General features: G+C 46.5%; 1 protein-coding gene and 1 pseudogene across 1 annotated transcript in view; one reads left to right on the top strand and one right to left on the bottom strand.

Moving 5' to 3' along the window:
* The window catches only part of BID (BH3 interacting domain death agonist), a 69,005-nt gene that overhangs the window by 57,178 nt on the left and 486 nt on the right, over positions 1 to 11,341 (bottom strand). The gene's annotated exons all lie outside the window — the stretch shown is intronic.
* Positions 5,044 to 5,647, top strand: LOC102752782 (annotated as a pseudogene).

Genomic DNA, 11,341 nt, shown 5'->3' with positions numbered 1-11,341 from the left:
AGAGGAGGAAGAAGAAAAATATACAGATACAAATTATGAACAACAAATACACATCTATCAACAAGTGAATCTGAAAATCAAGTGAATAATCTGATGAATAGAATGAACTGGTGATTATAATAGAATTAGGGTCATAGGAAGTAAGTGGACTGACTATTCTTGGGGGGAAAAGGGTGAGGGGGATGCAGGAAGAGACTGGACAAAAATCGTGTACCTATGGATGAGGACTGTGGGTGGGGAAAGAGGGAGGAGGGTGGGTTGGGAACTGGGTGGAGGGGAGTTATGGGGGAGGGAAGAGGAACAACTGTAATAATCTGAACAATAAAGATTTAATTAATAATAAAAAAAGCAAAAGTGGGAAGAGCATGTGTAACTATAACAGTAAATAAAGGAATGCACACAAAACAATTAAAAGATGACAAAAACAAACGTGGACGGGCTGGGTAAAAATGGTAGTGGTTTTAGAATGTGCCTGAACTCAAGCGACTATCAACTTAAAATAGACTGCTATAAACATAGCTTAGTATATCTGAAGCTCATGATAATCACAAAACAAAAATCTGCAAGAGATAAAAAAAAAAAAGAGTGAGGTATCCAAACACAACATTACAGGAAGTCATCAATATACAAGAGAAGAGAGTAGGAGAATAGGAAAGGAACAAAGAAGAACTACAGAAATAAATAGGTATGTAGTTATTGCCATTTTATTAATTATTTCCTATCAATCATTATTTTAAATGTAAATGGATTCAATGCTTCAAATAAAGATGAATGGTTAAAGATGTGTATATTTATTTAGTGAAATATTTCTTGGCCATAAACAAAAATGATATCTTACCATTTGCAACAGCATTGATGAACTTAGAGGGCATTATTCTAAGTGAAATAAGTCAGAGAAAGACAAATACCATATGGTTTCACTTCCACGTGGAATCTAAAGAATAATATAAATGAACAAAACAGAAACAAACTCATAGATACAGAGAACAAACTGATTGTTGTCAGATGAGAGGGAGTGTTGGGGGCTGGGTGAAAAAGGGGAAGGGATTAAGAAGTATAAACTGCCCAGCTGTTGTGACACAGTGGTTGAGCCCCAGTGTGGGGCATACAGGAGGCAGCCAATCAATGATTCTCTCTCCTCATTGATGTTTCTATTTCTCTCTCCCTCGCCCTGCCTCTCTGAAATCAATAAAAATAGATCTATTTATTTATTTATTGGGGATCAAAACCACAACCCAGGCATATGCCCTGACCGGGAATCAAACCATGACCTCCTGGTTCATAGATCAACGTTCAACCACTGAGCCATGCCGGCTGGGCAAAAATATATATATATTTTTTTAAAAAGTAGAATTAACCCAGATGTTCAACTAATGAATCAATAAACAAAATGTGGTATATCCATCCCTACAATGAAATTTACTTGGCCATATGCTACAACATAGATGAAAACATACTAAATGAAAAAGCCTGTCACAAAAGGCCACATATGATTCCATTTATACGAACTTCCCACAACAGGCAAATCCACAGAAAGTAGATTATGGCTGCCTAGGCCCTAGGACAGCGATGGCGAACCTTTTGAGCTTGGCGTGTCAGCATTTTGAAAAACCCTAACTTAACTCTGGTGCCATGTCACATATAGAAATTTTTTGATATTTGCAACCATAGTAAAACAAAGACTTATATTTTTGATATTTATTTTATATATTTAAATGCCATTTAACAAAGAAAAATCAACCAAAAAAATGAGTTAGCATGTCACCTCTGACACGCGTGTCATAGGTTCGCCATCACTGCCCTAGGGCTACAGGGAGAGGGGAACTGAAAGTACCTGATAATGAATTTAGAGTTTCTTTTGGGAGTGTTGAAATGTTCTAAAATTAGAATGTGGTAATGGTTGCACAACTCTGAATATATTAATAATCACTTTAAATGGGTGAATTTTATGATATGGGAAATATATCAATAAAAAAGAAAAGGGCAACCTCAGAGAAGGTGGTATAAAAGCACAGGGGTCTCTTTACCAGATAACTCAAGCCATCCCCTCACACAGCTCTGCTGCTCCAGACACGTCCTCAGAGTCCATCATCCTGGGGTCTAAAGGCCTCCATGATCTAGATCAGCGGTTCTCAACCTGTGCGTCGCGACCCCTTTGGCGGTCGAACAACCCTTCCACAGGGGTTGCCTAAGACCATCCTGCATATCAGATATTTACATTACGATTCATAACAGTAGCAACATTACAGTTATGAAGTAGCAACAAAAATAATTTTATGGCTGGGTCACAACATGAGGAACTGTTTTTAAAGGGCCAGAAGGTTTAGAACCACTGATCTAGATTCTCCTGCTTCCCCTCACATGCTCAAGCCCTGGGCTTCTACAAGAACTGTGCACAATGTGTAGGGCAAGATGGGCTAGAGGGAAGGAGACAGGTGTCCCAGAGGCTATTGCAAAAAGTCTAGGTTGGTCCTTGACAGTCTCACTCTCTCACCTGTCAACACTGCACAACTATCCCCCTCTTAGAGTGTAGTCAGGGAGAAAGAAGGGCATTACCAAGGCCAAGTCAGAACCTGGCTGCCCTGGGGTTGCTTTCATACCACCCTTCTGGGCCAGAGCTGGCAGGTGGGCCACCAAACATGGACAGAAGGACCTTTCATGGGTAACAACATTCCTCCCATTCCCAAGTCCTAGTAGGAAATGGTTTCCTCATTTACAAAAGGGAGTACGGTGTATTCCGTTGGAGTGTAAAAAGACAATCAATGCAATCACTTCACGCACTGGTCAGCATCACCCCAATGAGATGCTGTGACCAACAAAGGCCCTGGATCCAGCTCCCTGGTCAGCCAGAGAAGAGTTTGGGAGGTTAGATATCGCCAAGGTTTCTAAGAGATTCCCCAGAAAGAAAACAAGGCTTTTTAAGAAGTGGTGGATGCCTAGGAAGCCAGTCTTGCTTTGCTGTCTGGAACTCGGGGTGTAACAAAAGAATGGAGATATCTGCAAGGCTGTGGACTAAAGACAGGAATATTCCTGAAGGCTGTGCTGTCACCCAGTCCCAGGGGCCCATCAGCCTGGGCCTGCTCACCAGCTCACAGCAACCCTCTTTAGGGCAAGGTAAGGAAATTCCCAGAGAGGTTCCAGTCAAGGACAGTCTAATCTCAATCAGAGCAGAGCCTGCCTTCCAGGTCTCCTGGCGGTGCTAAGCCTGGCTGTGGTCCCTATACCCCTCTCCACCCCCAACCTCCTACTACCACAGATACAGAAGCACCTGGGCCCAGACATGGAGCAGTCCCCAAAGCAGTGACATCCCCCACCAGAAGCCAGCAACCAAAGCTCAGGTTCCCAACTGAACTCTACAGGCGGCCTCCTCGTTTCTGGTTCCAAAGAGATTCCCTGCTGGTGCCAGGAGCCTTTCCCAGCCCCTTCTGACACATATCTGCCTTCCCAGATGGCTAGTCCCTTATTAAGAATGAACTCACTGATGCAGGAGGGGCTTCTGGTAGGTATGATCATTTGCCAAGCTGGCCTGCTCCAAAACAGAGGCACACATATGCTGAGGCCTTGGGCCTGGTTTTATTGTCACAGAACCAGAGTTACTCAGCTCCAGGTCCCTCTAGTGCACTCACTTCCCTGGAAGGACACAAGGATGCTGCTTCCCAGATGCCTTCATACCTCAGCCTCCATTCTACTCCCACCTCCTATACCCCTCCCTGGCACTGAGTCCCTACACTGTCATGTTCTCCTGTTGCCCTAGCTCCTAACTAGACTCCAGTTCTCCCAGCTCTGATTTCAGCTGGCTCTCCCTAGAGAAACAGATCTAAACTCGAGAGAAAGAAAAGGAAAAAAAAAAAGAAGAAAAGTTCAACTCCTTAAGACTCCAGGGCAGGGCAAAGCAGTATGTTAAAAGGCCCATGTACTCTCAGCTCATAGAGCAGTGGTTCTCAACCTTCTGGCCCTTTAAATACAGCTCCTCATGTTCTGACCCAACCATAAAATTATTTTTGTTGCTACTATATAACTGTAATGTTGCTACTGTTATGAATCGTAATGTAAATATCTGATATACAGGATGGTCTTAGGCGACCCCTGTGAAAGGGTCGTTCGACTGCCAAAGGGGTCGCGAACCACAGGTTGAGAACCGCTGCTAGAGGGATCCTCTGAAGGTGGACAGGTGGAGGGTTCACAGCTGGCTCTGCACCTGCCACATGACCTTACTTTCTCCATCTGTGAAAAAGGGCACCACATGCCTCATGGTATCAAACAAGATAATAGAGAAAGTGCCCAACATATAATGGCCATTCAAATGTCCCTCCCTTCATTTGTGGGGGGCAAGAGGGGGAACGGGGAGGTTGAGGGAGGGAGGTATTCCAAGCAGTACTCTTCGGACACGGCCAGTCCTGGACACAGGGCTGCAGCCCCCTGAACACTTGTTCAAATATGAGCATATATATGAGAAACACCCCCACCATGGATGTTTCATATCTGCAGAACTTCACAGAATTAGCATGAGAATTAAAATGAGACACATGGTTATGCAAATTAAACCAAGTACAGATGCAGATGCCCAGTGACAGTAATACATTATCATTGGCATCAGATAAAGTTCAGGGCCAAGGGTCTACATAGGACAAGCATGGGAATATTCAGTAAGTTGGACTCCCTACATAGACACAACTGCATTTGGAATTCCAATCATGGACCACCCCACCCCCTGCCCCCGCAGCTGCACTCATTTCCCTTTCTCTGAAGAAAGGGGGTTTGTTAAGTGTGAGCATATAAGATGAACATGTACAGCCATCAGCAGGGCAGGAGCTTTTTCAAAAAAAATCTTTATTGTTGAGATTACAGATGTCTCCCTTTTTCCCCCCGCATTGGCCCCTTCCACCCCATTCCCACCCTGCCCCAGGCCTTCAGCACTTCTGTGTCCATAGGTTATGCATATATGCATATAAGGTATTTGGTTAATCTCTTCCCGCCCCCGCCCCCAAACCCCCCTTTTCCCTCTGAGGTTCGTCAGTCTGTTCCATGTTTCCATGCCTCTGGTTCTATTTTATTCATCAGTTTATTTTGTTCATTAGATTCTTTGTTTATTTTTTATTTTTAGAGTCAATTGTGATAGATAAGCATTTATTGTCATTTACTGTTCATATTTATCCTCCTCCTACCAGTACTTGTTCCTTCTCTTCTTAAAAAATACCCTTCAAGCTTTCTCTCTGAGCAGGCGGCGGTGGCGGCTTATTCAGCCATGACCAAAATTAAGGCTCAGGACCCTCTTGGCAAGAAGGAGGAGCTGCTAAAACACCTGGATGATCTGAAGGTGGAGCTATCCCAGCTGCGTGTAGCCAAAGTGACAGGCAGCACAACTTTCAAGCTTTCGAAGATCCGAGTTGTTGGCAAGTCTATCACCCATGTTCTTACCATCATTAACCAGACTCAGAAAGAAAGCATCAGGAAATTCTACGAGGGAAAGAAGTACAAGCCCCTGCATCTACGGCCCAAGAAACATGTGCCATGTGCCTCCATCTCAACAAGCATGAAGAGAATCTGAAGACCAAGAAGCAGCAGCAGAAGGAGCAGCTATACCCCCTGCAGAAGTACACAGTCAAGGCCTGAGCATCTTCGAGTCAATAAAGCACAAACTGGCTGACAATGAAAAAAATACCCTTCAACATTTCATGTGATACTGGTCTAGTGGTGATGAACTCCTTTAGATTTTTCTGGTCTGTGAAGCTTTTTATCTAACCTTCAATTCTAAATGACAGCTTTGCCAGGTAGAGTAATCTTGGTTGTAGGTCTTGCTATTGATCACTTTGAATATTTCTTGCCACTCCCTTCTGGCCTACAAAGTTTCTGTTGAGAAATCAGCTGACAGATTGGGTGTTTTATGCTTCCTCATATTCCAAATCGTTGACTTGATCCTCGAAATCCTCTCCTCTACTGTTGAATCCCTGTAAATTATTTTTTATTTCAGTTAGTGCATGCTTAATTTCTGACTGGTCCTTTTACATGTCTTTGATATTCTCACTAAAATTCTTGAAAGTCACACCAAGTCCTTTGCAGTTCTCATTAAAATCCTTGAGTAACCTTATAAATGTTGTTTTGAACTCTGTATCTAGTAGTTTGCTTCCATTTTATTTACTTCTTTTTCCAGAGTTTCTTCTGTTCTTTCATTTGTGACATGTTTCTTTGTCTTTATATTTTGGCTGCTTCCCTGTGTTTATTTCTATGTATTAGGTAGAGCTGCTATGTCTCCTGGAATTGGTAGAGTGGCCTTGTATAGTAGGTATTCTGTGGAGCCCAGTAGCTCAGCCTCCCCCATCACCTCAGCTGGGCACTCTAGGTGTGCCCCTGTGTGGGCTGTGTAGCACAGTCTTGTAGCTGAGCCTCGATTTCTGTTGGCATCACTGGGAGGAGTTGACCTCCAGGCCAGTTGGCTGTGAGGACCAGCTGTGATTATAGTAGAAGAGCTGCTATGCAGGAGATACCCTATGGAGCAGGACTTGCTTCAGTGGGGCTTTGGTGCTCATTGAATCTGCCCCTTGAGTGTGTTGCTTGTGGATGTGTAGAGTTGTAATCTGCTATGGTCTGAAGCTGTCCACCAGGTGTACTGACTCTGGGGCCTCCAGGGAAGTGCAAAGTTAGCCATTGCCTGGGGCCATTAGGAGCTACAGAGCCATCTGCAGATGGCTGCACTTGCACTGGGCTTGGAAGTACCCAGGGGAGGCCAAGCTATGAAGCAGGCAGGCTGCTGCTAGTGCCAGTTCTTGGGCCTCTTATTAGTAAGTATGGGGCATGCTGATGCCAGCTGATGCTTGGTTAAGAAATGTTAGCAAAATCTGAAGCCTGAGCAAGGACAGGCCATTCATACAGAAAAGCTTCTGCAAACAGCTTGGGTAGGGCTGCAAATTGGAACAGACTGAGTCTCAGGGAATCAACTTGAAGCTAAACTCAGATATGGCTGCCAGTCAACTCTGGGATGGGGGAGGTTCCAGCACAGGAACAATGACTCTTGTGAGCCCTCTGGTCTTAGAGAAAGCCACCCAACTGGAGTTCCTGCCCCAATGCCAGACAATCTAGTTCCTCCCTGTATGTCTCTGGATTTCCCCCAAAGCTGCTGCCCCAGTACTAGAGCCCAGAGAGAGCAATTCCAAGTAAGTTTGTGCACCAGCCCTTTAGGAGGAACTGCCTGGGTCTCCAGCAGCCTCCTTGTCACTCAGTCACAATCCCAGCTGGTTTTTACAACCTGAAGTTATGGGGCTTCTCTTCCCAGCTCTGGAACCCTGGGCTGGGGATCTGGTGTGGGAATGGGACCCCTTGCTCCTCATGGGAGGCTTCCACAGAGGAGATATCCCTCCCAATAAAAATAAAAATTAAAAAACACCATACATGAGTGTTGGACCAGCCATTCCGAACCTCTGCTCCTCCTACCAGTCTCAATGTACTTTCCTTTTTTACCTCTCTAGTTGTAGGACTTCCATTCAGCCAGATTACAGGCAGATCTGAATGATGGTTGTTCTGTATTTTGGTTATAACTTTGATGTGGTTATGGGAGACAGTGAGTACCAGTGTTACCTACATTGCCATCTTGGTTCCCCTTATGGCAGAAGCTTACTAACTGCCAGCTGGAGGTTCCCATCGAGATCAGGCAGTAGTCCTGGCATGAAGCTCTGCAAAAAGCTCCATGGGACCCTGGCATCCTAGCCCCAGTAGACAGGCCTCTCTTGGCATGGTGGCAGCTCCACTTCTGTGCAGCCCTCTCCTGGGCATTCACATTCTTCCACCAGAGCAGACTGCCTACTCTATGGGCCTGAGGTAAGTGGTCTTTTAAATCTGGTTTATGACTTCAAAGGTACTCTTTTCCCCTTTGAAACTCCACCTCCAGCACCAGTTCCACCATCCAGAAACTGATAGGAATACTGAGAGGAGGGGGTAACTTAAAACAAACCACTTCCTTGTTTTCTAAGTTGGTAGCTTCTAGGACCCTTGACACAAATACCAAAAAAGCCCCACAACAACCTAGAATTTGATTTGCAAGGCTGGAGAACTTCCTAAAGTAGTTGTTTTGTGTTTCATCCAGATGATCATGTTTGCCTTTACATTCCTATCTTCCCCATTTTGACCGATGCAGGCAGGAAGAGGAGAGGGAAGGACTGAGTCAGGAGTAGGAGGCTGCAAGGCCTGAGGGATGGTTCTTGAGGAGACATCCCATGGAGAGGGTCCAAAACAGTGCCCTGTAAAGCATCACCCTCTCCCATGCACATCATTATTGTCTTGTCACCTGGGCTACCTTCAAGGGAGGAGAATCACAGAAAGATCGTGATTCTTCTCTCAGTCCCTCAACCTCAATGTCTAACAGGTATGAGATGCAAAGGTGGATGGGTCCTATTTGGGGAATGGAGCAGTGAGAAGCTGGGAATCCAGGCAGAGCAGCGTAATGGTTGGAGCTAAAACTCCAGAGTCTGACTCCATCAGTTGTGACCCAGGACAAGTTACTTAACCTCTCCATGCCTCAGTTTTCCCATCTAAAGAACAGGGACAACCTAGTTTCTGATTACCGTGATTTCCAAATGAGCTAATTAATGCACATAAAATTCTCTGTGAGTGCATCTGACTTACAGTGAGCTCTGTATGTCATGGTCACCATTCTCAATTAGCTGTCCTTTTCAGACCTGTCAGCGGCTTTGGGCAAGAATACATGTAGTAGCCTCTAAAGGTGGCCAATCAGGTGTGGCAACCAAGGAGCTTCTAATCAGATCCTGTGTGTGGGAGGCCGGTATAAAGGGGGCATTCCAGGCCTGTGCTGCCCTCCACAGCCCCAGCCTGGCAAATGGGCACCTGAGGTGCAATCACAGGAAGCGCTTCCCAAGGCCACAAATCTAGAGTGAGGGTTCTCATGAGCTGAAAGTCCAGAGCCAGAATCCTGAGTACCACCACCAGGACACACATAGTCCTTGATTAGGATGGCTGCTAGGCCATGAACACTAACAGTTACAGCTTCTCGTCCCAGTCCCCAATCCCTCTACCATGCACTAAACAGAAAGATAACATCATTCACTACCTTCAAGACTCCTGCCCTAGAAGGCTCCATCATCAAATATCCTTCTTCCCCCGTATGCCCTCATCTTTCCTGAGTCCAGGTGCCTGGGGCTCCTGAACAAGCCATTCTCATTAACAAATAAGTGGAACCTCCAGATCCTCCAATTAGTCTCCCAGGCTGGCTAAGGCTGTGAGCTGCCCTGGGCAAGGCCTCGGAGCAGGGTATGCAATGCCCTTTCCCATCTAGAGACACCCTTTTTCCATCTAGACAACTCTCCCCCAGAATTCTTTGCACTGCTCTGAGTGCACTTTTCCTTCTTCTGCAGCTGGCAAGCTCCTATTCATCCTTCAGAGACCATATCAGATAGCCTAACCTCCTCAAATGAAACTAACAGCAACCTGGGAGGGGAGTAGGGAGACTGAGTGAAAAAAAAGTGAAGTGATTGAGAAGTACAGATTGGTAACCATTCAGATGTAAAGTACAGCATAGGAAATATCTATAATAATAAAAGCATAATATGCTAATTAGATCGATGTCCTCCCGGATGACCTTCTGGATGAAGGGTCCCGGGTGCCAGAGGGAAGCTGGTGCCAGCAGCTGCAGGAAGGAAGGCCTACTCTTGCATGAATTTCGTGCATCGGGCCTCTAGTAGTCAATAAATCTATATATATAAAAGCCTACTATTCAAAGTGTCCCCTTGGGAGTTTGATCGACCGGGATTTCGATTGCTTGTTATGATGTGCGCTGACCACCAGGGGGCAGTGTGGAACGAAGGAAGGCCCAAGCTGGCAGCTGCCAGGGACCCTACTCATGCACAAATGTTGTGCACTGGGCCTCTAGTGTTGTAATAACTATGTATGGTACCAGATGGAAATATAAGGGGAACACTCTGTTAAGTATGTGATTGTCTAACCATTATGCTGGATACCTAAAGCTAATACAAAATAATACTGACTATAAACTGTAATTGAAAAAAAAAACTAACAGCAACTCACCCCATGTTCCCACAGTTCTTTACACCAACACCCCCAAGGCCTGCATCCCAACAATATATTAGCCACCAGTCTGTGTCTCCATTCCCATGAGACACCACCCTGTCCCTCATGAACCTGTGCCCAGCACAGCACAGGCATCCAGAGTGCTCAAGGGAGCCTGTGAAATGTTGCCTTTAAGAGCCCCTCCTGTGGTGCTGCCCTGCACCTCTCTTTGCGTTCCTCCCACCCCAGGAGGGACAAAACAGCTCACACTCTGGGCAGCAGATGTCCTTTCCCCAATGATGCCTCACTTTAAAACCACAAGACTCCCTTCCCTCTTCCCTCCTAGCTCTGAGACCTCTCTTCCAGAACAGTTACTCCCAGTGGAGTCCCAGGCCCCAAGATAGCATAGCCTCAGGCCCAGGAGTGTCCTCCCCAAGTCAGACCCTGCCATAAACTTCAGATGGGTGGAGATGGAATGTGGAAAAACCACTCCTTCTGCAGCTCCCTTCTAGAAAAAGGCCAGCTGAGATGCCACTGAGGGAGGCTTGAGTTAGCAGATATGGCTTGGCAGGAAAGTCAGGCAGGATGGGCAGGCAAGCCTGATGGTGGAATGAGGCAGTTGCCTGAAAAGGTGGGGGCACTCATGCAGAGTTCCCATCCTACTCCTCAACCCCTTCCAGGCCCATCAGATGAAGGCCAATCCAATCCCAGAAGGCCCAGGCCCAAACCCAAACCCAAACCCAACTCTACAGAGGTTTTAACTGTGCTCCTCAAGGTGGTCCCCCTCTGTCCTACCACTAGCCCAGCACTGACTGCACATTACTGCTGGTGTGTGAATGAATAAATAAACCCCTGCCACCGCAGCCTCTTGGTTACTGAGGATTTCAGAGCTCTCCCAGTCTCCTGAGTCACTCAAACTGTTTTCTACCACCAGCCAGTATTTGCACATAATTTCACTCTGGCCTCACTGAGGCAGGTGTTGGGGAAAGTGCTATCGACCAGAGTCCAAGGTCTGCGTCTCTGTTTGGGTTCGGATCTGGGGCCGACCCATCCATTCTTGTTGCCTTTCTCTTCTCTGGGGTAGGACCCCGCGGCCCCCAGTCTAACCCACACCTGGCGGGGTGTCTGGAAGTCCTCACCCGATCTCCACTTTCTCCCCCTGCATTGTGGTGGGCTGAGGCCCCACAGACGGCTTCCAAACCCGAGGTTCACGTGGGGCGGAAAGGACAAAACCTCTCCCAACCCCCAGAAGGCCAGGGCCTCGCGGCAAAGGGACTGAACCATAGAGCCGCGCGAGTCCCCACTCTCCCGCCTCGGCTCCGTACGC

This window comes from Myotis davidii, unplaced genomic scaffold (genome assembly GCF_000327345.1).
Source record: "Myotis davidii unplaced genomic scaffold, ASM32734v1 scaffold830, whole genome shotgun sequence".
NCBI classification, from domain to species: Eukaryota; Metazoa; Chordata; class Mammalia; order Chiroptera; family Vespertilionidae; genus Myotis; species Myotis davidii.
This window is presented reverse-complemented; position numbering and strand designations above follow the sequence as displayed.